Genomic DNA, 21,209 nt, shown 5'->3' on the forward strand with positions numbered 1-21,209 from the left:
CTTCCTTTCTGAGACTTGGAGAGGGATGCTTTTCCTGCCATCATTTCCCTTGTGCTGCTTGGAAAGTGCCATTTAATGGACGTATGGGATTTGATCGCACTCCCCAACACCTCTGGGACTCTGGGACCTTTCATGACACCGGGGGCAAGAGTCAAGGCTCATTTGAGGAACAAGGAACAAACCTCACTACCTGGTGGATTTACTACCTCAGATTTTCTTCTTTCCTTGCTACAAGCAGGTAGCTGCTATGAGCAGTTTTCTCACTTATACTGAGTAGCTGTGTTCACCTAATTTTTCTCCTGGTACTGGATTGGACCCTCCCCTGAGTCAGGATAAAATGACCAGTTTTCTCATCTGTGTTCTCCTGCCCACAAGGCCCTTCTACTTCTGCATTGCACTGTGTGCACAGCTCACATCAAGCTGCTGTGACCTCAGAGAAGGGGTTTCAAGGCAGATGAATTGTATCTTTTCCCTGAGACAGTCTAATGACAGCCTAGACCTGAAGCAATGCTGACACAGGAGTCATGGCTAATAACTTTGCTCTGACAAAATGCAAGTTGCTCAAGTAAATTTTATCCTGATTTAGGTAACTGGACAGCGGCAGGTATGGCAGCAGGGAACTGCTACCTGAGTACTTCAAGTTTCTGGAGGGTTCTGCAGATGATGTTACCACTTCTCCTCCTGCTATTACCTGACCTATCTACGGTGTATGCTCCTGTGCTGGAGCCACCTCATCTAGGAAAACCCTGCTTTGGCTCAGCTTCAGCTTATGGATCCTGAGTTAGGAATTAATTTGCTGCAGGTTATCAGGGTTTGTGTTGTACACTGTGGTCTCTGTGCCCTTAAACCTCCATGGGAGCACTCCATCATGACAACTTTCTTCTTCCTCTTGTGTCCAGTTCCTCTTAAAATGCATTTCTGCAGTTGTCTTTACTCAGGAAGAAGAAGGCATGTCCTCAGCAGAGGCAGCTGTCAGGAACCTGTTTAAAATGTCCTTCTAGGACTCAAACCTGGGAAGTAATATGGTTTTTGAAAACATTTAAAGCATTTGAGCTCCCTTTGCATGCACAGCCTCACCAGCTAAAACACCTTGATTCTCCAAGCTGCAAGATGTGCTAAAGGCAAGTCCTTCCTCCACCCCAGCCTAGCCAAACCTTCACCTTAATCCTGGAGCCACTTGGTGCTGAGAGCACAGAAGTTGTGGGGCAGCCTCTTCTGGCTCTCCATTTATACTGATGGAAGAGAAAGCACTTCCCTCCAGAGAGGCCCCCACAAGGAGGTGCTGTGAAACCCCAGGAGCCTGGGGAGCCCTCAGGAGGATGTATATCCAAACCACAAGCTCTCCCCTCTCCTGTCTTTGTACTGGCTGTGCTGACTGTGGGCACTGAGGTGGCAGGCAGCTTGCCATTCTCCACATGGACTTGCTGCAGCCTCTATTTTTCTTCTTTTCTTTTTTCCTTTTTATTTTTTCCCTCTTTATTTATTATTCTATTTTATTTTTCTTTTCCTTGCCACAGGCTAAAACATGGTCACAGGGAAGTCAGAGGCAAAACTGTCATCTGTTTCTTGGGGACCCAGGTACAGTCGTGTATAAATGAATAGGGATAAAATGGCAAGTGGGTTGTGGCAGAATATTCATATCACAGCAGATAGATGAAAACTTGAATCATCTCCCATAATTTTGGCTGCTGTAGTAGCTGAACTAACGCTGAATCCTCTGAATGCTGACTGAAATATCTATGCTCTTAAGATTGTGCTGAAGCACCCAAATACATCTTTTCCCCTCAGAGTTTGTATGCAGCCCAATGTGTTAAGGTCAAGATCCACACTCCAGAGAGAAGCAGATGGTCTCCTGAGTGATGTGTTTTCACTCACTGAGCATGAATATGAAAAAGCCTTCTTATTTTCCAAGCATATGAAAGTCAGTAATGTAGAACAGTCTCAGGGAATCTCAATATGTGAATAAACGTTTATTTTGGTCTTTGTGCTCACTATGGATTCCTGAGATTAAATGATACCCGAATACTATATATCATTGTTTTTATTGACTTGGTTCAAATGTCAGAGCTGTGCCAAAATACTGTTTCAATTTGTGTAGATTTACAGTAATTCTGACCTTCATAATGAGCTAAACAAAAGCAATTCTGGAGTCAGTAAATGTTCACTTTTCAGAAGTATCTATGAATTATAAATACCAAATACTCTGTATGAATGCACTTATGGTGTTGCAGAGCTGTACTGCTGAGTGAATGGGGTGAAGACAGTTGCTGGAGGCTCTCTGTGTGCAAATTATGTTGAATCCTACACTCTTTAGCAAAGAGCCTTAGGCGAAGGCACCAACGAAGGACCATCCCCACCCTTCACATTCCACAAGGCACAACACACCATCTCCAAACCTGTTCCCCTCTCTATGCCTCCTTCACCATCAGGAAGTTTGAAGGCCTGTGCCCTTCATGGCCTTTCTTCCCCCACCCCTCACCCTGCAGAATTGGGGGAACAGTGGGACAAGTCACCCCATCACCTATCATCTAGGAACCCGGACAGGTCATTTCGTCCTGGCCAAGGGCAGAGTCACCTGGGTGGCTTCTCTGAGTTCAGGCTGCATAGAGAGGCCAGTATCTGCTGCTTCTTCCCAAAACAGCTGTGTTTAAAAGGGCAGGGAGGAATGTCAAAATGTTTTTAATAACCAACACAGCATTTGGAGCATTTATTTCAAGTCTTACTGAGCAAGTGGAAAGAGACCCATGGATTTCAGTGAGATTTGTATGAGACTTTGAAATTGATTGTATATCTAAAAGGGGTACAAAGCAGAAAAATTAGGGAAAATTAGGCTCTTAAGCATTTTTTCCCCCTAATCCTTCACCTGTACCAGCTGTTGGAAAACATCTTGCCAAACATCCTCTCTCATCATGCTCACTACAGAAATTTCCTGAGCTTTTCCAGCCAACCAAAACATTAATTTCTACTAAGACACACAGAACCCCCCACCTTTCTCGCCAGCTCAAGTAACATTAAACGTTTTATTCAAACACAGAAAAATATGGAGATTCAGCGCTGAGACTGCTGCTTCTCTATGAGCTCTGTGTATTTTTAATGTTTCTGGCTAAAGATGTGAGGTAAGGAAGAAGTGGAAGTGAGAACAGTGAATTCCATGTTGAAAGACTCATATGGAGGTTTTTAACAGCATTTTAAAGTGCACCTGAAAAATTTACAATTGCATCCATTTTGTGTGTGGAAAATTGCGTGGTTGTGCAACCTCTTTGTATACAACAAAGAAATAACTGAAAATGTCTGTACAAAATGTCATCTCTCTGTTCATTCACCCTCTTGCCAAATGCAAATAGACATGTCTGCAAGTTCTGCAAAAGGGCCTTGTAGGAATCTGTGTTGAAAATATGCCCTTTCACTGTCTTTAGGTGTTTCCTCATTTTGTTCTATCTGCTTATTTCCCACCAACATCTAAACCATGTAAGGAGGGTTAGAAAAGAAACCCTCTGACAGTCTGAGGCACCCCCATAATCAACAGTTCATCGGTTCTTAAGAGCATCAAGGCCCAGAAATGAATGCTGCAAGAAACTTTAACTGGGAGCTGACTGACTGATGGATGGAGCAAACCACAATGGTAGGCATTTAAAAACCCAGCTGGCTGTGCCACACTCACACTCTTGAGTGTCAGCAGAATGTATTGTACCTCCCCTGAAAACTCTTACAGCACAGTTACTCCTTTATGAATTTTGATAAACAGGTTCCATGCTATGCCTTTTAAATCCCCCAAGGCTCTAACCCACTGATTGTCTGCAATACTTTTTCGGGGATTTTTTTTGTGTGTGACATAAATGTTTATTGTTGCCAGTATGCACTAACAGTACTGGCTGAAAATTGATGTTAAAACATTGCTTTGCTTTGAAACAGAAATTCCTCAAAAATTACAAATTTTTCTTTGGTTTGTTTCTTTGGAGATTGTTGCTAGATTTGTACCCTGAGCATGCTTTTAATTTCTTTTGACTCAAAATTTATTTGTCTCTAAAGAAATGGGGTTCCTAGAGACTGTTTGCCTGGTATATGTGTTGTAGCAGAGGCCACAATGTATGGGATTAGAACAGAAATCTTATTAGTCATCTTCCTTTGATTCTGGTTCTGACTCACTTGTTGAGACATGGGTTTTTTTTGCCAAGTAAGACTTATTTCCCCCTATTCCTAATGAAATGAGCTTAGCCCAGTGATTATGACTGTAGCTTGACCCACCAGACCATTAAATATGCCTCCCAGGCTTGCAGTGGCTTTGTGCAGCTGCTCAGACTCTCTAGCACTGACCCCAGCTCCCTGTATCCCAAAGATGGGGAGCTGGGTGTTAAAGGATGGGTCTCCCAGAAGCCAGTATGATGAAGGAGATGGTAGATCAGGAGACACTTTAAGCCACTATTGTGTTTTAGGTCTGTCTGTGGAAGTGTTCTCTCCTGGGGTGAGTGCTGAGAGGCAATTTTGTGATCTAGAAACTGTGGTTTGAGTGTACCCTGAGGAAGTGGGCTGGGATGTAGCCATTGGATCTCATTCATAGGCTTGTAGGACCATCCCTCCACTGTCAGCCAGGATCAGTGACATCTCAGACACTCCAGCAAGCATTTCTAAAGCCTGCCCTGGTGGACATGCCATGGTTCAGTTGTTCCTGTATGATCTCCCTTTAGCATTAGGAATCTGCTTCCTGATCTCTAACCTCTGAAAGTCCTCTCTACTCAAGCAACTCTGTAACGTAAATTTTCTCCTGCATTGTGTTTCTAGACCTTTAATTAGCCCTTTTGCTGTTCTTTAAACTTAGCACAGCTGAATCACACCTTTCTGGGAGAGCAGTTTACTCAACTACACACAAATAGTGTCACTTTGCAGGGATGAAAATTGGTTATGTGTTTCACAGGGTGTAATTCTGTTTATACATTGCTAGTCTGGGGCTACTCTTCCACAACAACACAAAGTTGCTGTTCAGCTTGTGACCCTTTACAGCCTCTGGATGGTTTTCTGCAGAGCTGCTGGCCAGGCAGCTGTTCCATCCTGCAGTATTCAGCCAGTCATTGCCCATCTGAGGAAGAATCTGCACGCTTGTTTCTAGAGTAGCATGTTTTCCTGTTAGACCTTAAAAATACTGGTTTTCCAAGATCATTTTGAATTCTAATCTTGTCTTCCAAACTCCTGACAGTCCTTCCCTGCTGGCTGCCATCTGTATATCCTCTCTGTTCCATCGTCTGGGGCATGAATAAAAATATTGAATATGGCTAAATCTGGGAGAGGCTGTGCCATACCTATCCCATATGTCCTTCCACTTTGACTGGCAATACAATATCATTTCAGTACAAACCTCCTGCCCCACCATGTCTTCCCCTGCATTACACCTCACCAAAGCTGACTTCAGTGACTGTTTTCCTCAGGAACAAAAACTAAAGTGAAAGGCTGATGCTCAATTCCTTTCCTTTCTCCATGCTCATGTTTGCTATTATTAAATAATTATTTGCTGTAATAATAAATTCTGAGGTAAATAATCTTTAGGCTCATCATTTGTTTGGACATGACATTTGTCCTTTCTTGTTCTCTCGCCATAGCCAAGGCAATCTCCTTCTGCAAGCAGAGCATAATAGTGAGCCTTACCTAGTTATTTTTTTATCTGTTTTTTTGAAATTTGTGTTACTGCCATTCCTTGTTGTTTCCTACAGTTTTTCCTCCTCCCTGCTGTGCCATGGTTGTTTTGCTGCCCTCTGCTTTCAGGGACCATCTGAACAGACAGCACCTTCCCTTCAGTAAAACCTTGCCTTCCATGCTGGAGGTCTGCAGTTGTGCAATTTTACCCTTTTATAACCTCCAAAAATCCTTCCTCAGGCTGATCTACTGTGATCTCAACCTTGGGGAAAATGAGATCATTTTGGGCTCTAATATAGGGAGGGTTGGGGTTCCCTGCACCTCCCTGGCCTCAGGGGAGAGGCGGGGAGCAGGCTGTTCTCCCAGGGTCGATGGCACCAGAGAGGGGCTGAGTGCTGGCCTTGGGAACTCCTCAGCTGCAGAGAGAATCTTGAAGTTTGGGCTTCTTAAATTGCCCTGTCATTATAAAGGCAGTGCAACAGCTCAGATCAAAAACCTACCCAGACAGATTAAGAATGTGTCAGATGCTGAACTCCTCAAAAGTGCTAATACCTTACTGTGCTTTTATGTGGTTTAAGTCGTGCATTTGTTTTGGAGCCAACAGACAGTGCCAGAAAAGAAGATGAAGCAACCTTTGCCAGTCCACCCTTTGTAAATCTACATTGCACAGTGGGAAGCAGGAGAATTTACTTTAACTAAAGCCAAGTCAGTGGTTTAATCTTTGTAAACACGTCTTAAGTGCTCTGCCTCTTATCTTTATGCTGTGGCTTTTGTACCAAAAAAAAAAAAAAAAAGGTAGAAAGCTGTTCAGCCAGAAATATCACAGTTCTGACATGAAAACTGATCATCAATCACTTTCTGTGGAGCTCTGTGTGTGCGTGTGTGTGACAGTGAGACTCTGTGCTTGTGCTCCTGTGTTGTTGAATCAGCAACTGGTGGCTTAAAGTGCAAACACAGCATGCTCCTGCAAGTGAAGAAAGAAAAGAAAAGAAAAGAAAAGAAAAGAAAAGAAAAGAAAAGAAAAGAAAAGAAAAGAAAAGAAAAGAAAAGAAAAGAAAAGAAAAGAAAAGAAAAGAAAAGAAAAGAAAAGAAAAGAAAAGAAAAGAAAAGAAAAGAAAAGAAAAGAAAAGAAAAGAAAAGAAAAGAAAAGAAAAGAAAAGAAAAGAAAAGAAAAGAAAAGAAAAGAAAAGAAAAGAAAAGAAAAGAAAAGAAAGAAAGAAAGAAAGAAAGAAAGAAAGAAAGAAAGAAAGAAAGAAAGAAAGAAAGAAAGAAAGAAAGAAAGAAAGAAAGAAAGAAAGAAAGAAAGAAAGAAAGAAAGAAAGAAAGAAAGAAAGAAAGAAAGAAAGAAAGAAAGAAAGAAAGAAAGAAAGAAAGAAAGAAAGAAAGAAAGAAAGAAAGAAAGAAAGAAAGAAAGAAAGAAAGAAAGAAAGAAAGAAAGAAAGAAAGAAAGAAAGAAAGAAAGAAAGAGAAATATTAAATAGTTAAAAGGGAAAAATCTTCTCACAACAAAATCTGAATTCTCCTGGGTTGTCTGGAAAAGTCTTCCAAGGAGGAAAAGGTCTTGTAGACATTGAGCATGCTGCAAGCTGAACTCAAGATTAGAAAACTATCTGGTTCTGTTAGTGTACACATGTGTTTTTTTGCAGAAATCAGGTCGTTATTTTAAAATGCTGTTCTTTTTTAAAAATGAAATCATCATTGAAGACTTGTTTGCTACTTTTTTTCAGGCTTTGTGGAATAGGTGAGCATTGCAGATGCCAGTAGTGTGCTAAAAGTAGGTGTGAGAAATGGCAATTTAAAGACTCAGCTTTTCATGTAAGTCTTTTGTGTGTGTGTCCTCCCTATCACATGCAGACTTACATTAGGATAGTCTTTTAAACCATGCAACACAGAATGTTGGGAAATTTGAGGCACAAAATAATACAGATTTTTGCAACACTGAGTAACTGGACTTCTAAAAATGGAACTGAGAGAATGCCATGCAATGTTGGTGGACCAGAGAAAGCTAACAGTGAATCCCTTTGACACAAAGTAAGCTTCAGGACTTGCTATTCCTACATTTATTGGAAACAGTTATATTTGCCTCATCTCTCTGTGCTGAGCAGATAAAGACACCCAGGGGACATTTTTCCAGGTGTTGTGTTTACAAACCTTTTTCTCAAGTGCATCTTCCTTTTTAATCCTTTTTGTTATATTGATAACAATAAAGGGCAGGCTGGGTGCACTGTGTGTCAAACCTCCATTTGACCTAGAAGCTTTGTGATGTCCCTGCAGCTAGACTGTTTTGGTTTTGGCATCAGAGGAGATCCCTTTATGCAAACAAGGAGCCTGTGCATCTTGTGAATCCCTGCTGAAGGAAGGCACTGCGTGATGGTGACATGTCACAGGCTGCTGAAGGTGCTACTTCTATTAAAGTCTCTAAAATATTACAGGACTGGTGTTCAGAGGGACCAGCAGGATGTTTCCACAGAATACAGACAGCTGTGCAAAGAAGCTTGGCTGTTTTCTTGACCTGTTTTGTTGCCAGGGTTTTTATCTTTTGTGTAGCTTGACTTTCTGAAATAACCTGAATTTTCTCTACTAAATAAAAGAGAGTCTAACACTGCAAATGTTAGTTTTAGTGCTATATTCAACCAGGAAATCTCCTACATTAGATCTTGTCTTTACTACAGCAGAAAGACTAAATAAAAATGAACAATTAGCAATGGCTTGGGTATAACTGATGACAATGGGATTATATTTATTGTTATCTCCAAACAGAATGAAGTCCAAGCCAATAAAGAATATTAAATGTGCTTTAAAGAAAAAAAAATCATTTTAGCTAAAAACAATGCTGGGAGAAATTCAAGTGGGAAAAAGACTTTATTAACAGAAAAATCTGAATGATGATTGAGAATCATTGGATAATACTTAAGGAGATGCCCAAAAAAGCCCCACCCAGCAAAAGAATCTGCATTCATTAAATGTCCTGCTACAGAAGGGAAGTAAAACTTCTTATGCATATGTGTACTTAGATCCCAGGAGAAAATGCAAAAAGCTCCCAAAGCTCAATGCATGTAAATTAAAAGGTAGATTTTGGGGAAAATTGGTAAAAGGGGAAACAGGTCACAAGGAGAACAAGCAGAACTAAGGAAACTTGTCTGTTGGGGAGTATTTTCTTCTCTTTTGGGGATTTTCTTTTAGTATTTCCAGAATAAAGAACACTAAAAATGACATGCCTCCATTATGAGATGAAAATAGTAAAACTGCCAATAGGAAAAGATGTTAAAAAGAGGCTTATTCTGTTGTATTTTTGTCTTCTGTCCAGGGATAAAACCTCAAACTCTAATCATTTATTCATGTCAACCAACAGTAATCACATAATTTTTGTTCTAGTTGTAACTAAAGAGGAGGTTAAACAGCAGATAATAAAGTCAGGCAAGGATCCGAGTAACCTGTATCCAGCAATCTATAAAAAAAGAGCAAGCCAAAGAAAATAAATCTTAGCACACTGGGGAAGTTCCAGATGCCTGGGAGAAAGCTAGCACGATAAATGGCATGAACCAGATACTTTGTAGACCTGTCAGCCTGATGGGGATCCTGGAAAGTTGAGTTGGTACCACATAACATTGCTATCAGGCAGCAAGGGTGATGTGGAATCAATGGGGAATGTGCCAGATGCACCAAAACCAGGTCAACTTCAGGTCTCAAAATACTCTTCTGCAGGGGTATGTTCAGCATCTAAAGATGTTTCTGTTATGCATGTGTTTCTGTGAATCATGGGAGAGAGAATGGTGGGAGAAAGGAAGCAGGTAGGAGTTAGGGATCTCACTCTGGTGTTGATGTTCTTCAGACTCTTCACAGACAAAGCACAAAAATATCCCAGACTGAAAAATGTACCTGGGAGAGGTCTAAAGGGACCAGCAAACCAGAAGGTGGTTTGCTTACAACCTAGAACTACCTATATTTTAACAGACAACTGGAGAGACTGTTTCAGTCTGGCAGACAAAGATACAAAACAAGATCCAGTGGCTGGGGTTGGAAATACATTTTCAATTAAAAGCAATTTACTGTAAGAAAGTACTTCATCATCAGAACAAGTCACAATGGATAAAAAAAATGTTTATACTGGAAGTTTTTCCAGAAAAATCTGTTTTATTCCAACCATTGTCTTTGCATCTGAAGCATGAACTGATCTCAGTAAGTCCTGTGGTCCATGGAAAAAGAACATTGGCTTGAGGGTCCTTGGTGAGTCCTGTCCTTAAAATCTATGACCTGCAGAGAAATGAAAGCAATGCTGCATGCTGACTGATCTGCTCTGAGTCAGGTGTCTGACAGAGGAGGCCCCACTCCTTGTGAAATAAATGCTTTCTGAATCAAGGACATGTTTCATTCAGCAGTGTACTCATTTAGGGTGAGTCTAACAGCTTAGCCATTCAAAAAAACCACAGTGCAGTAATCTAATGATAAAATCAGCAAACAGCGCAGGGAGAGAAGGGCGGTTATCCACCGTCTTCAATATCTTCTTTAGCACATCATATTCAAATATTTCCTTGGACTGGAATAGATACTCCTTATTGCAGAGATTAGATTTGTCCTTTTGGGAAAATGGGGTGGAGGAGGAAATCTTACTGTGTTTTTGCTTTGTTCCTTTTCAAGCCATTATATCTGCCTGTGAAAATACCACTGAGCAAGTTGGCAGCATCACTAATTCCCAACAGCACGAAAAATTTTAAAAAAATTAAAGCTTTAAAAAGGAAGAAGCACTATGTAAGGTAGAAGCCAGTTCAGAGAAAGACCATCAGAGCTGCTGCCTCAGTATGTCTTTGCTAAAGCAGCTCAGACTTGAAATTAAGCAGCAGTGGGGAACATCTGCAAACCATCAAAGATGGTGCAAAGGTTGGTGAAAATCTTTGTGGCCTCTGTGATTCATAGATACCAGCCAAATACAAACAAAAGCTTTTTTCTTTTGTGACAGACATAGTATTGTGGCTTGCATCACACAGAGCCCATTGTTGGGTTATTTTATCTTTTTTCTGTTGCAGATTCAAGTGGGGAAACAGGCTCAAAGAGCTGTTGGGGCAGAGCCTGTCTTGCATGAAGGCAAGTGAGGTCTCATCTCAGGCTCTTACAGCTTTCTGTCAATGGCTGTTTCTTTCCTCGCATTATCTGTCACGCAGAGATGTGACTGAAGATGAGGCCAGACTTCAGTGGGCTGCAGGTTTTTAGGACCAGGGGCAACCTCAGTGCAGATTTTAAGAAACTTTGAAGGCTCTTGGTGAGGCCTGTCCTTAATATCTATGACCTGCAGAGAAATGAAAGCAATGCTACATGCTGAGTGATCCTCTCTGTGTCAGGTGTCTGACAGAGGAGGCCAGGAGGGCAGGAGGCTTGGGTAACTGGGTGTTTAAAGTACACTAAGGTCCCAGCTACACCAGCAGGACTAATAGGCAGCTGATCTGGGATCTTAAACCTATCTCTACAGTCCAGACACACCTTTTGTTTTTAGGGAAACCTGATCAGCCCAAATGCCTTTTTTTGCTAGTATTTTATTCCACGTATTCTCAGCAAAACTGATTAATGGACATTAAATGAAATCAAGCCTTGCCTCTGTAAAATAATCTATTGTAGGGGCTACCAAACCCAGCAGCCTGATTGAGGCAGGGTGACCACATCTGTGTGTCCCCAAGACTGTCCCATGGAGGGTCTGAGCACACAGCCACCACAGGAGCACACCCACACTCGCACAGGATGCACATACACACGTTGCTGGCCATACAGACCAGCACAGGCAGAAGTACACACACACAGGTGGCTCAAATGGGCCAATCCTGTCCTGCTCTCTGGCAGTTCTGGGAAGTTCTGGAAGTGGGAAATGTACACATACATATAATGTGGGTGCCTCCATCCATGGGGTTGGATGGTCAGCCTGCCTAGCAGCTGCCCCTGGACCCCAGTGTCTGCAAGCACTGGTACCTGGGCATGCAAAGCCCTGTGGCTGTGGCCCCACTACACATCCCTTAGGTACAACTCCCCTTGCTCAGCCTGGAGAAGACTCGAGGGAAGCATTATTGCAGCCTTTCAGTCACTTAGAGAGGGCATACAAAACATGAGAAAAAACTTTTTAGCAAGGCCTATTGTGATAGGACAAAGGGCAATTGTTTTAAACTAAAAGAAGGTAGATTTAGACTAGATACAAGGAAGATTATATTTATTTTTTTTACCATGAGGGTGTTGAAACGCTGGAACAGGTTTCCCAGAGAGGCAGTGGATGTAGACATTCAAAGCCAGGCCTGATGGGGCTCTGAGAAACATCATTTAGTTGAAGATGCCCCTGCTCATTGCAGCTGGGTTGGGTTAGATGACCTGCAAAGGTCCCTTCAAATCAAAAAATTTCTGTGATTCTATCCATGATCAAGACTGAGCCATTTTCAAAATCAAAATTCCATCAAAAATTAAGTCATATCTGGCAGAAGCAGCAATAAAATCTCTGGCCATGCTAAGGGGACTTTAAGGCCTCTTGCAGAAAGCCTGAGAGCCATGTTTGGCTTGAGAAATCAATTTAGCGCCCAACTCCCTACAGGACATGTTCACAAAGCCCTGTAAGGACTCTGCCAACTTGCCACTGTCCCCTGTAGTCCCTTGTTACCACAGGTAATGATGAAGGGTGATGCCATGACAGCATTATCTGCACCAATGGGCTTCCCCCTCAGTACCAGCCTGCCTTATCTTGGGGCAGGCTGGGCTCCAGCACTTCTGTCAGTCTAGCTGAAGCTGATCTGAGCACCTCCTCTTTGATTCTTGGTAAACTAGCAGATATACTCCTGGCTTCAACACCAGAGCTGTGCAGAAAGGCCAGAGACCTGGCTTTAACTCAGTCTGACCATAGCAAGCATCCCAAAACCATGTGTCCTTCACTGAGACGCTCCCTGAGCCAGTCTTTGATATAGACCCGTAAACCTCCACCATAAACATCCAACACTGAGAAAGATCATATGGAACTCTTCTGATCTTACCTTTTTGGCACCCTCAACATCTGCTTTCTCAAGAATGGGGGGACTAAAACAGAGCAAGAGGGGTTTCATGAGGCTGATTAATCAGAAGCATTCACTCTTCTTCATATCAGTCATAGACATGGTATTTAGCATTTTCCTTGGTATTCAAATTCTCAGTGGCTAACAATTCCCAAAAAGAAAAAGGAATGGACATGCTTAGCTGAAATAGAATTGTCCAACAAGTCAACCAAGTGATGCCTACAAGTCCAGATCAAAAGACAAACAACTATGGTTTTGTTTAAACTCCTAATATTTCAGGGATAAAATTCAGTGTTTGGAACCAGCTTCATTTTCCTCATTTTTTAGCCCTCCTCTCTCCAATTCTTTCCAACTTTGGTCACAGTAGGAATTGTTAAGATGATTTTAGACACCAGCCATCACCCAGAAGAAATCTCAGTTTACTCTTTCTGGATGTTAGCAGCAGTTATTAATGCCTACCTTTCCTGTAGTGGTTTTGGAGGGCTTCCAGATGGGTTTGGAGTAATGTATTTACAGATCTTCCAAGGGTGGAGTACTTGTGCTAGTTTGCTAATACTCTTGGCCCTTCATGTTGCATCTTCAGTCTCCTAATCAGTAGATGAAATAGAAACCATGAGCATAATTTTACAAGATAGTTTCACAATACCTAAGGACCTGGACTTTCCCTTTGTTACATGCCATTTAAGAACTACATTCTCATCATCTGTTCCACTTATTTCCCCTTCTGATGTAGCCAATATGTTGGAATCCTTTGCAAAAACATATCATTTATACTTATGTAAGTATTTGCTGTTGTAGACAACTTGCTTAGAGTTTACTGGCACCAGCAAGAGCAAAGCATACAATGGTAAATGGAAACTCATTTCTTAAGTCAGCTTAGAGCTGAGGGGCTTTGTGTTTGCTGTCTCCTAACTGTGAAAATTACATGGAAACTTCTGCAGGTATCAGCAATTTGTGATAATCATTTCCATATAGCCAAGCAGAGAAATTCATAATTTTGGTTTCTACACTAGATTTTGCAGGCTTTCAGAGCAAACTGAGAGGCCTCTGAACAATATCCTCCTACATTTACATCTCAAAGTGTAAAGCTCTTGAGGGTGGTGACTCATAAAGCATTTCTTTCTTCCTCAGAGATCCAAGCTTGCAAATGGAAACAAGGTCTGCAGTTCCAGTGAGGAAGCTGGCATGAGGGGTGGGAGGAGGTGTCAGGGCCCACACCACATTACATGATGATGGATTGATGGGACCACATCAATGGGCCCTGAGAGCTGTGTGGCTCTCTGGGTAAGAGGAGGTGGCAGGAACAGAGGAATGTCATTAGTTAACCCACCCATGGGGCAAGAAAGGCCTCAAAGGCAATAAGCAACAGCCTGGAGGTGCCTGAAGGCTCACAGCTGAAGCCAGCAGGTGAACTTGGCTTCCTGATGGGAAATCTTCAGCCAGTGGAAAGTCACCAAAGCCCTCACCTGCTCCCCCACCTAAATCAAAGTCACAAGGTGTCATGCCACAACACAAACAGAAATAAAGTCTGGCTCAACCTCCAGGTTATATATTTAAAAAACAAGTCTGGCCTTGCTAATACCATGTAGTTCCCTTTGCAGCTCCTGGTATTTTAAGTCTGGAAGAAATTCCAGCTGTGTTATAAGATGAAGCCAGAGCACCTGCTTCTGCCTTTTTTGTTACTAGCCCCATGGCAGCTCCAGTGGTAAAAATCAAAGGAGTAAAAGGGAACAGTTAGCATCTCCTTACAAATGCTAAAAGCAGCACCAAATGACATGTATGAATCATCCCATCTACTCTTACACAAGCTAGGATAAAAATGTAGCAGTCACACAAGCTGCAATAAACTGTCATGCTCTGGGACATAATGCATGTCTTAAAGTCAAGCAGAAACTGTTCCATGGGCAAGTCATTGCAAAGTACATTGTGTTTGCACCTTTCTTCAAAGCATCTGCACTAACAGCAGTCAGGCAGGCAGAAAAAAAGATTGCAGAAGGCATTTGACTGACCTGAATGGCAATTTCTATCTCACTACAGGTTATATTCTCTTCCCCTTTCAGTTTGTTGTTGTTTTGGTTTTTTTTTTCCACAATGCAGTCAGGGAATATTTATGTCCTTGATATGAGAATGTGTCAAGAATGTCGCTCAAAGGGAAGATGGTTCCATCCACTGTTAGGTTTGCCAGGTAATTAAATTGCTCTCTTAATGCTCACTTAGTCAGAGTGACTTCTCTGCTGCTCTATGTGAAGAAATGATGATGTCTTACTTCCAGAGATTATATGAGTGCTTTTGTGTTTGATATACTCAGGAGTTTAGGAAGTTACTGCTGCTTTTTTTTTTTGCCTCCTGCAAAAATTTTCAGAAGACTGTGTTTTCAAACACAGCATTTAACACATATCAGTGGTACAAATGTCACATAATCCTCATGGTGACCCGATCTCAAAGGCAAAGCACGTGACAATAAAATGAACAATGCCAGGGCACCTATCTGAGCACTGAGACTCGGTCATGTATATTGTTAATGTGTCACTGCTCTTCCTGGAAGATTTTCAGAGCAGCCCAAACACCAGTATCTCAAACACTCCTCATTTTGGGAGTTAGCATGGGATATTGACCATTCCCCTCAAAATGACTACCGTACTCTGAAGATTTGCACAGTGTAAGTGAAGTGAAGCTCACCCTTTGCCCACTGTTCTCATTTTGACATGACAGCAATGGATGCAATTTATTACTGTTGATAGCAGAATTTCTCCCACCTCATGCTCTTATTTTCATTCCCTATATTCCTATATTTCCTATTTTCATCAATCCTCTACTCTGCTCTATCACATTAACATAGAATGCTGCCAACAAGTCCAGCAAGGAGACCCATTATTATGTGCTCCCACAGGCAAGGTGTTTAGGGCTGCAGTGCTGGCAGAAGGTCCTGGGTGTTGCATTTTCTCATGTTTAGGGTTCCCTTCACTCAGACAGGCCCTACATCTGCTGAACAAAGAGTGGGATCTTCAATGGTCAGTAAGCCAACAGCTACCTGAAAGTGCTGATGAGGGAAGCCCTAGAGAAACACAGGGTGACCCTCCCTCACAGAGACAGAGCTGTGTCTTTACAGATGCTCCCTCCAGTGCAAATGGATAATTCTGTGATGGTCTGGGGTTACAGTCTTAAACCAGCCCCTTTCTCAGAGCTACTAAGTGCAGAGGAGACTTTCCAGGCAGGCTAGTAAATGCTTTCTGGGTTCAGACAGAACAGGGGGATTAGGAACCATATTTGTGTTTACAGCCTTGCAGTGGAAGTAGGTTGCCCTTGTCTGTCTAAATGATTTGTGAATGAAGCCACAAATTAGCCACTGCTGAGATTTACATGGTTTCCTCTGACTAAGCCTCATCCACCCCACATGCCTCACCACAGCTCCCCCGAGCAAGTGCTCCACAGGGCCCCCAGGACAGAAGGCCAGACTCCAAATTCATCAAAATGAGGCCTAAATGGACCCCACACTGCATGGAGGCACTGTAGTGTCCCCACACAGCTCCCACAGGAGCTCCTGTGTGTCATCTGGTGCTGGATGAGGGGCAGTGCTGTCAGCACAGGCTCGCTCCATCTGTGCACACACCATCTGGGTGCCTTCTTCCCTTTACATGCAGCTGCAGGTTTCCTGCCACATATGTTCAACCTCCCACAGCTGGAAGCAGTAAGAGGTAGTTTGATCTACACGTTATACACAGGAAGGACTGAAGTTTGCAAATTTTTAGCGCTCTGCATGCTAGCAGGCCCACGATAATCTTTATTGGCTGGTTTGCTCACTTTGTGGTTGCCATTTTCGTCCTATGAGAAGACGCTGCGACTCCTGCAGGAGGAAAGTGTTCTTGTCACTTTATCACCTCACTGTCATCAACCCCTGTCCACCACTTGCTATTTTGTGGAACGAAAAACCATCCCCAGCATTGCTTCTGTCCATCAAGAGGAAGGGCTGAGCTGGCACTTTGCCATGCTTAGTGAGTGTAGGTTGGTACAAAGTGTCTGAGGTTTTTTATAGCGCTTATCACCAGGGTATCAAAGCACTGAAATATTGTTAGTCATGTTTGCCTCCCCGCTGATCTTATCACCAAAGGCCAATCCTACTGGAGACCACTGGTCTTCCATGTGGTATTGCTTAGAGGGTTTGTTTTGCTAGATGGGCTGATCTGTAGCCAGCACTGGGATATCTCTAACTTTGGGGTCAGATTCCAGGCTTTAATTAATACTGATGATAAACACGCTGCTCATAAGCGCTTTTTGCAAGGTGACTTTAGTGCAGCTTATAGATTTGATTTCTGAAATTAATTTGTTTCATGCTTAAAGAGGTCTTATGGACACTGTAAGTCTTGAAATCTAGGTTAAAAAATCCTGTGACAGGTGTAAGTCATGTAGGAAACATCACAAAAATAGATTTATAAGAGGTCTCTGATATTTAGAAATAGCTGACTGTACTATTCTGAGTTGACTGGCAGTTTTCTCAAGGATCTATATAATAGTTACATTAGACCTTTTAAATTTCAATATATTTTCATGCTTTGGCACTTCCCAGATTGAAATGAATCTTGTGGGTTTTTGCATGTTGCAACAACTGGGTGCATGCTACTGTGGTCAGTTTTAATAGGTATTAATACAGTGAGTAGCAAGCAAATTATAACTGTTTCACATTAGACATAATTTTACAGCAGGCAATTTTATAAGGAGAATGGAATGAATCAAATTCAGTAATTTGTATTAAAATATCTTTTACATTCCCTGTGTTCCAGTGGAACTGATGACAAGCCTAGAGAAGCATGCTAGGACAAACAGACCAGAAAATTAAATTCTTCTAGTTTTCATATGCCACAGCAGGAATAATTTGCTTCTCTTTTTTTTTCTCAGCTTTTCATTTTTCTTTTTGAAGAGAGGATTACGATGTAATCTTACATTTCTAAGTCCTATCACAAATATTTTTTTTTTCAGCTTCATAGAACTGTGATCTGTTCCAGTTTTTTTTTTTCCAGTTTTTTGGGGGTAGACTCTGATGTGGTGTGCGTGATAGATTGCATTTACTAGGATGTGAAGAAAACCCAAAGGTTAAAGTCAAGGTTGCAGTCTCAGGACTCTGAATCTTTGAGGAATGTTTATTCTCTCAATTAAGTATATACATATACTTGCCAGATGTCCGAGATCATACCACATTTTTTACATACAACCCGTGTTTAAAGAGGTTGTGCTCAAGCTCTGGATGCTTCTGAAAACAGAACCCTTAAAGACGCAGGGTGTCTTTGGGCAGTAGCTTTGAGCTCATTGTGCCCCACTGATCAGGAGGTGCCTCCAAAGGCTATGAAGGGCTCCATGGTTGCTGTCAACTGTGGGACATCCAAGGTCTTGCTTAGTAAGAGCAGAAACTCCTTCAGCTTGGTTTTAGGTGTCCTTCAATTTATGTCCTTTTTTCTGAGTCACTCACCCAGTAATAATCCGTGCAGAGAGAGATAACACCTGTAAGGCTGTCTCTCATCCCAAGCTCAGGTACTCCCATCCAGCAGGAAGGCTGGAGTGTGTCGGCTCATCACCTACAAGGAGAACCCAAACAACAGCCTTGGCCAGATATCTAACATTTGGATAGTTTCACTGTAGGCTGGAGCACCACCAGCCAGCTAATTGAGCAGCAAAGACTGATGGAAGTCACCATGGTTTAGGTTTTGTTTCAAAGCCCTTTCCTTACCTTGGAGCAGACACAGCCATTTCACTTCTCTGAGCCAGTCATAAATCAGAACAATTACTGCCTACTCCACCAGATCTTTATCCCTTGTAAAATAAGGGCTATCAAAATATTTGTATGGTTTTTACACAAGACTGATGCACGGTTGTTAGTCAGTGTATGCAAAGGGCTGTGTAATTCATGGATCAAAGATGTGGACCCTTGTCTCTTTGGTTTAAGGATTTCCACTGCACTCATCACTTGCTCTGAAATCCTGACCCTATAAAGACTTCTGTATGTCCTTAATTTTTTCATGTGAGGAGTTTCCTTGATGAAATAACGATAATATTCACTACACAGCTATTTATTCCAACTCACTGTATTTATGAACCAGGACTTTCTCAGAAGTTCCAAAGGTCAAAGCCCTGTATATGTTTACGTGAAAAAACTCCAATTTTTTTGAGTTTTCAAAAAAATTTTCCACTTGAAGTGTCTTTATTTCTTGGCACTGGAAATAAAAAATATTATGCTTTCAAAATATAGAATAATTGTAAATATATAATAATAATAAAATAATCTAGTAGCCTTTTTTTTTTCCCCCTCTCTTCTTTTATTGATATTCATTAATGCTATTTCTCTGGAGAAGGGCTTAATTTTCCTACTACTGGTATTGGTGATATCTAGAGCTAAGTGGTGAGAAAGCTTAAAATAAATATAAGACACTTTTTTTATAGCTTCTTGTTTATTTTTTCAGATGGGTTGATATATTGCTCTGTATGCCTAACTTTGAAATACTGAAACCCAGCAAAAAAACAACTTACTGACCCAAATGTTTTTTCTGTTTTAGAAAATTTGCTTTTCTCATCAGGGCCACAATGTGATCAGGTTTTGAATTTTTATGGCAATGATTCTTTTCTTTTAATAATGTCACATTTTATATGGTCATGCCATTAAGGGGATGCTTGCATTTAAAGAGAAAAAAATTTCAGGACCTGGAAACTACACTCTGATTTTTGAGTTTCCATAAAAGTAGCCTGAATTGTGATTCAAAAGAAAATAGCTTGTTTTTTTCATCCAGTCTCATTTGGGGCAGTGACCTGATAATCTTCAAGTTCTTGAGGCAGCCAAAACTCAGTATCAGGCTTCACTGCTGTTAATTTCTTCATTAGTCTTGTACTGGCCTGCATCTGGGGACAGGTTACTGGAATTGATGCTTTTGGCTTGTATTGGAAATTAAAGTTCCTCTCATTTGGTGTATCTCCTTATGGGTCAAAACAGAAACAACTCACAGGGAAGGGAAAAGGGAAGGGAAGGGAAGGGAAGGGAAGGGAAGGGAAGGGAAGGGAAGGGAAGGGAAGGGAAGGGAAGGGAAGGGAAGGGAAGGGAAGGGAAGGGAAGGGAAGGGAAGGGAAGGGAAGGGAAGGGAAGGGAAGGGAAGGGAAGGGAAGGGAAGGGAAGGGAAGGGAAGGGAAGGGAAGGGAAGGGAAGGGAAGGGAAGGGAAGGGAAGGGAAGGGAAGGGAAGGGAAGGGAAGGGAAGGGAAGGGAAGGGAAGGGAAGGGAAGGGAAGGGAAGGGAAGGGAAGGGAAGGGAAGGGAAGGGAAGGGAAGGGAAGGGAAGGGAAGGGAAGGGAAGGGGCTCCTGCCACATGAGAGTCCCACAGTCTGACTGCAAACACCTTGGGGTACTGAACACTCTCCTGTGCATCTGCATGGGAAGGAGGCAGGAGAATCCCTTTATTCTGCCTCAGCAAGGATTTGGCTGGGATAGTCAAACAACCTAGACACAACCACACAGCTCCACGCTCTGCCACTTACATCCTTGGCTGAAACTAGGACAGAGCAAAATAACCTGTTTCTGACCACAAAAGAGAAGGCTTAGCTCTTTAACTGCAGGCAAGGACCCCTAGGGATAATGATGGGGTGAAAAGGAAGCCACAGGTTTTTGAGAGGATGAAACCTGGATGTAGCAAGGCTGTGTCCGGATCTCAGCTGTGTTGAAGAGCTCTTCCTGAGCAATACATTTCCTTCTCCACACCACACTTGTTAAACAGCTATAAAAACTTCTGCACATCTGTCTTCCCCATGCAGAATTGTGGACTGTCATCTCTACATAGCATTACTAATAAGTCAAGACCAATATGAAAAATGACAGGCAGCACTACTCAGGGACTTTCCTTGCAAGCCAGATAATTACAGTATGGCCTTGAGACTTTTCCCTGTGTTGTTTTGTGAGATGCTCTGCTGTTCTAGAGTAGGACAATTTGATTGGTCCTTTTAATATTCTTCCCTTTCTGACAGTCACAGCTGAGTTTGGTCTCTTCATGCTCTGACTTTTAGCCTTCAGCCAGGCCCTGACATTTTCACAAATATGTTATTTGCAATATGGCTTGTTTTACTTGTACATATACCATAACTAAGACAGTTACATATTGATTTCACATGAGTGAAAAACAGATGCCCTGCAGGCACCAGATTTGAATGCTAAGTGTGCTCACCTCCACCAATTGCACAAAAAGCAGGAACAGCTATAGCAAAGTCAGTACCATTCTGTCAATGCCTTACTGTGTCATCAGTGTATTATCAATGTTATGAGATAACATCGAGTTAACATCAGCCTTTCAAGGTCATCCCAGTCTAAGACTAGCTGAAAGACCAAGCAGAAGCATCATAGAAGTCATGTAGAATTGTCTTACCCACCCTTTGACAGCACTCAGGAAAGAGGCAATTCACCTTTGGCAGGATTCTCCTCGCTTCTGACGCAGTAATCTTTCTGGATCTGCTTATTTTAAGTCTAGGCAGATGCTGAGGAGGAATCTGTGATGAATTCACACTCTTCATCTAGCTGAATATTCCGGATATGTTCCCTTTGATGTTTT

The 21,209-nt window shown here is 42.0% G+C and overlaps 1 long non-coding RNA gene across 1 annotated transcript; it reads right to left on the minus strand.

Moving 5' to 3' along the window:
- Window positions 1–9,637: 9,637 nt before the first annotated feature.
- Window positions 9,638–13,970, minus strand: LOC147645363 (uncharacterized). The gene is made up of 5 exons (XR_015282395.1): window positions 13,705–13,970; window positions 13,098–13,225; window positions 12,621–12,663; window positions 11,829–11,982; window positions 9,638–11,692 (listed from the first exon to the last, which is right to left on the minus strand). It is a non-coding gene; the product is annotated as an uncharacterized LOC147645363 (long non-coding RNA).
- Between the last annotated feature and the right edge of the window lie 7,239 nt (window positions 13,971–21,209).

The sequence above is a fragment of the Cyanistes caeruleus genome, unplaced genomic scaffold, assembly GCF_971803275.1.
Source record: "Cyanistes caeruleus unplaced genomic scaffold, bCyaCae1.hap1.1 HAP1_SCAFFOLD_482, whole genome shotgun sequence".
Classification (NCBI taxonomy): Eukaryota; Metazoa; Chordata; class Aves; order Passeriformes; family Paridae; genus Cyanistes; species Cyanistes caeruleus.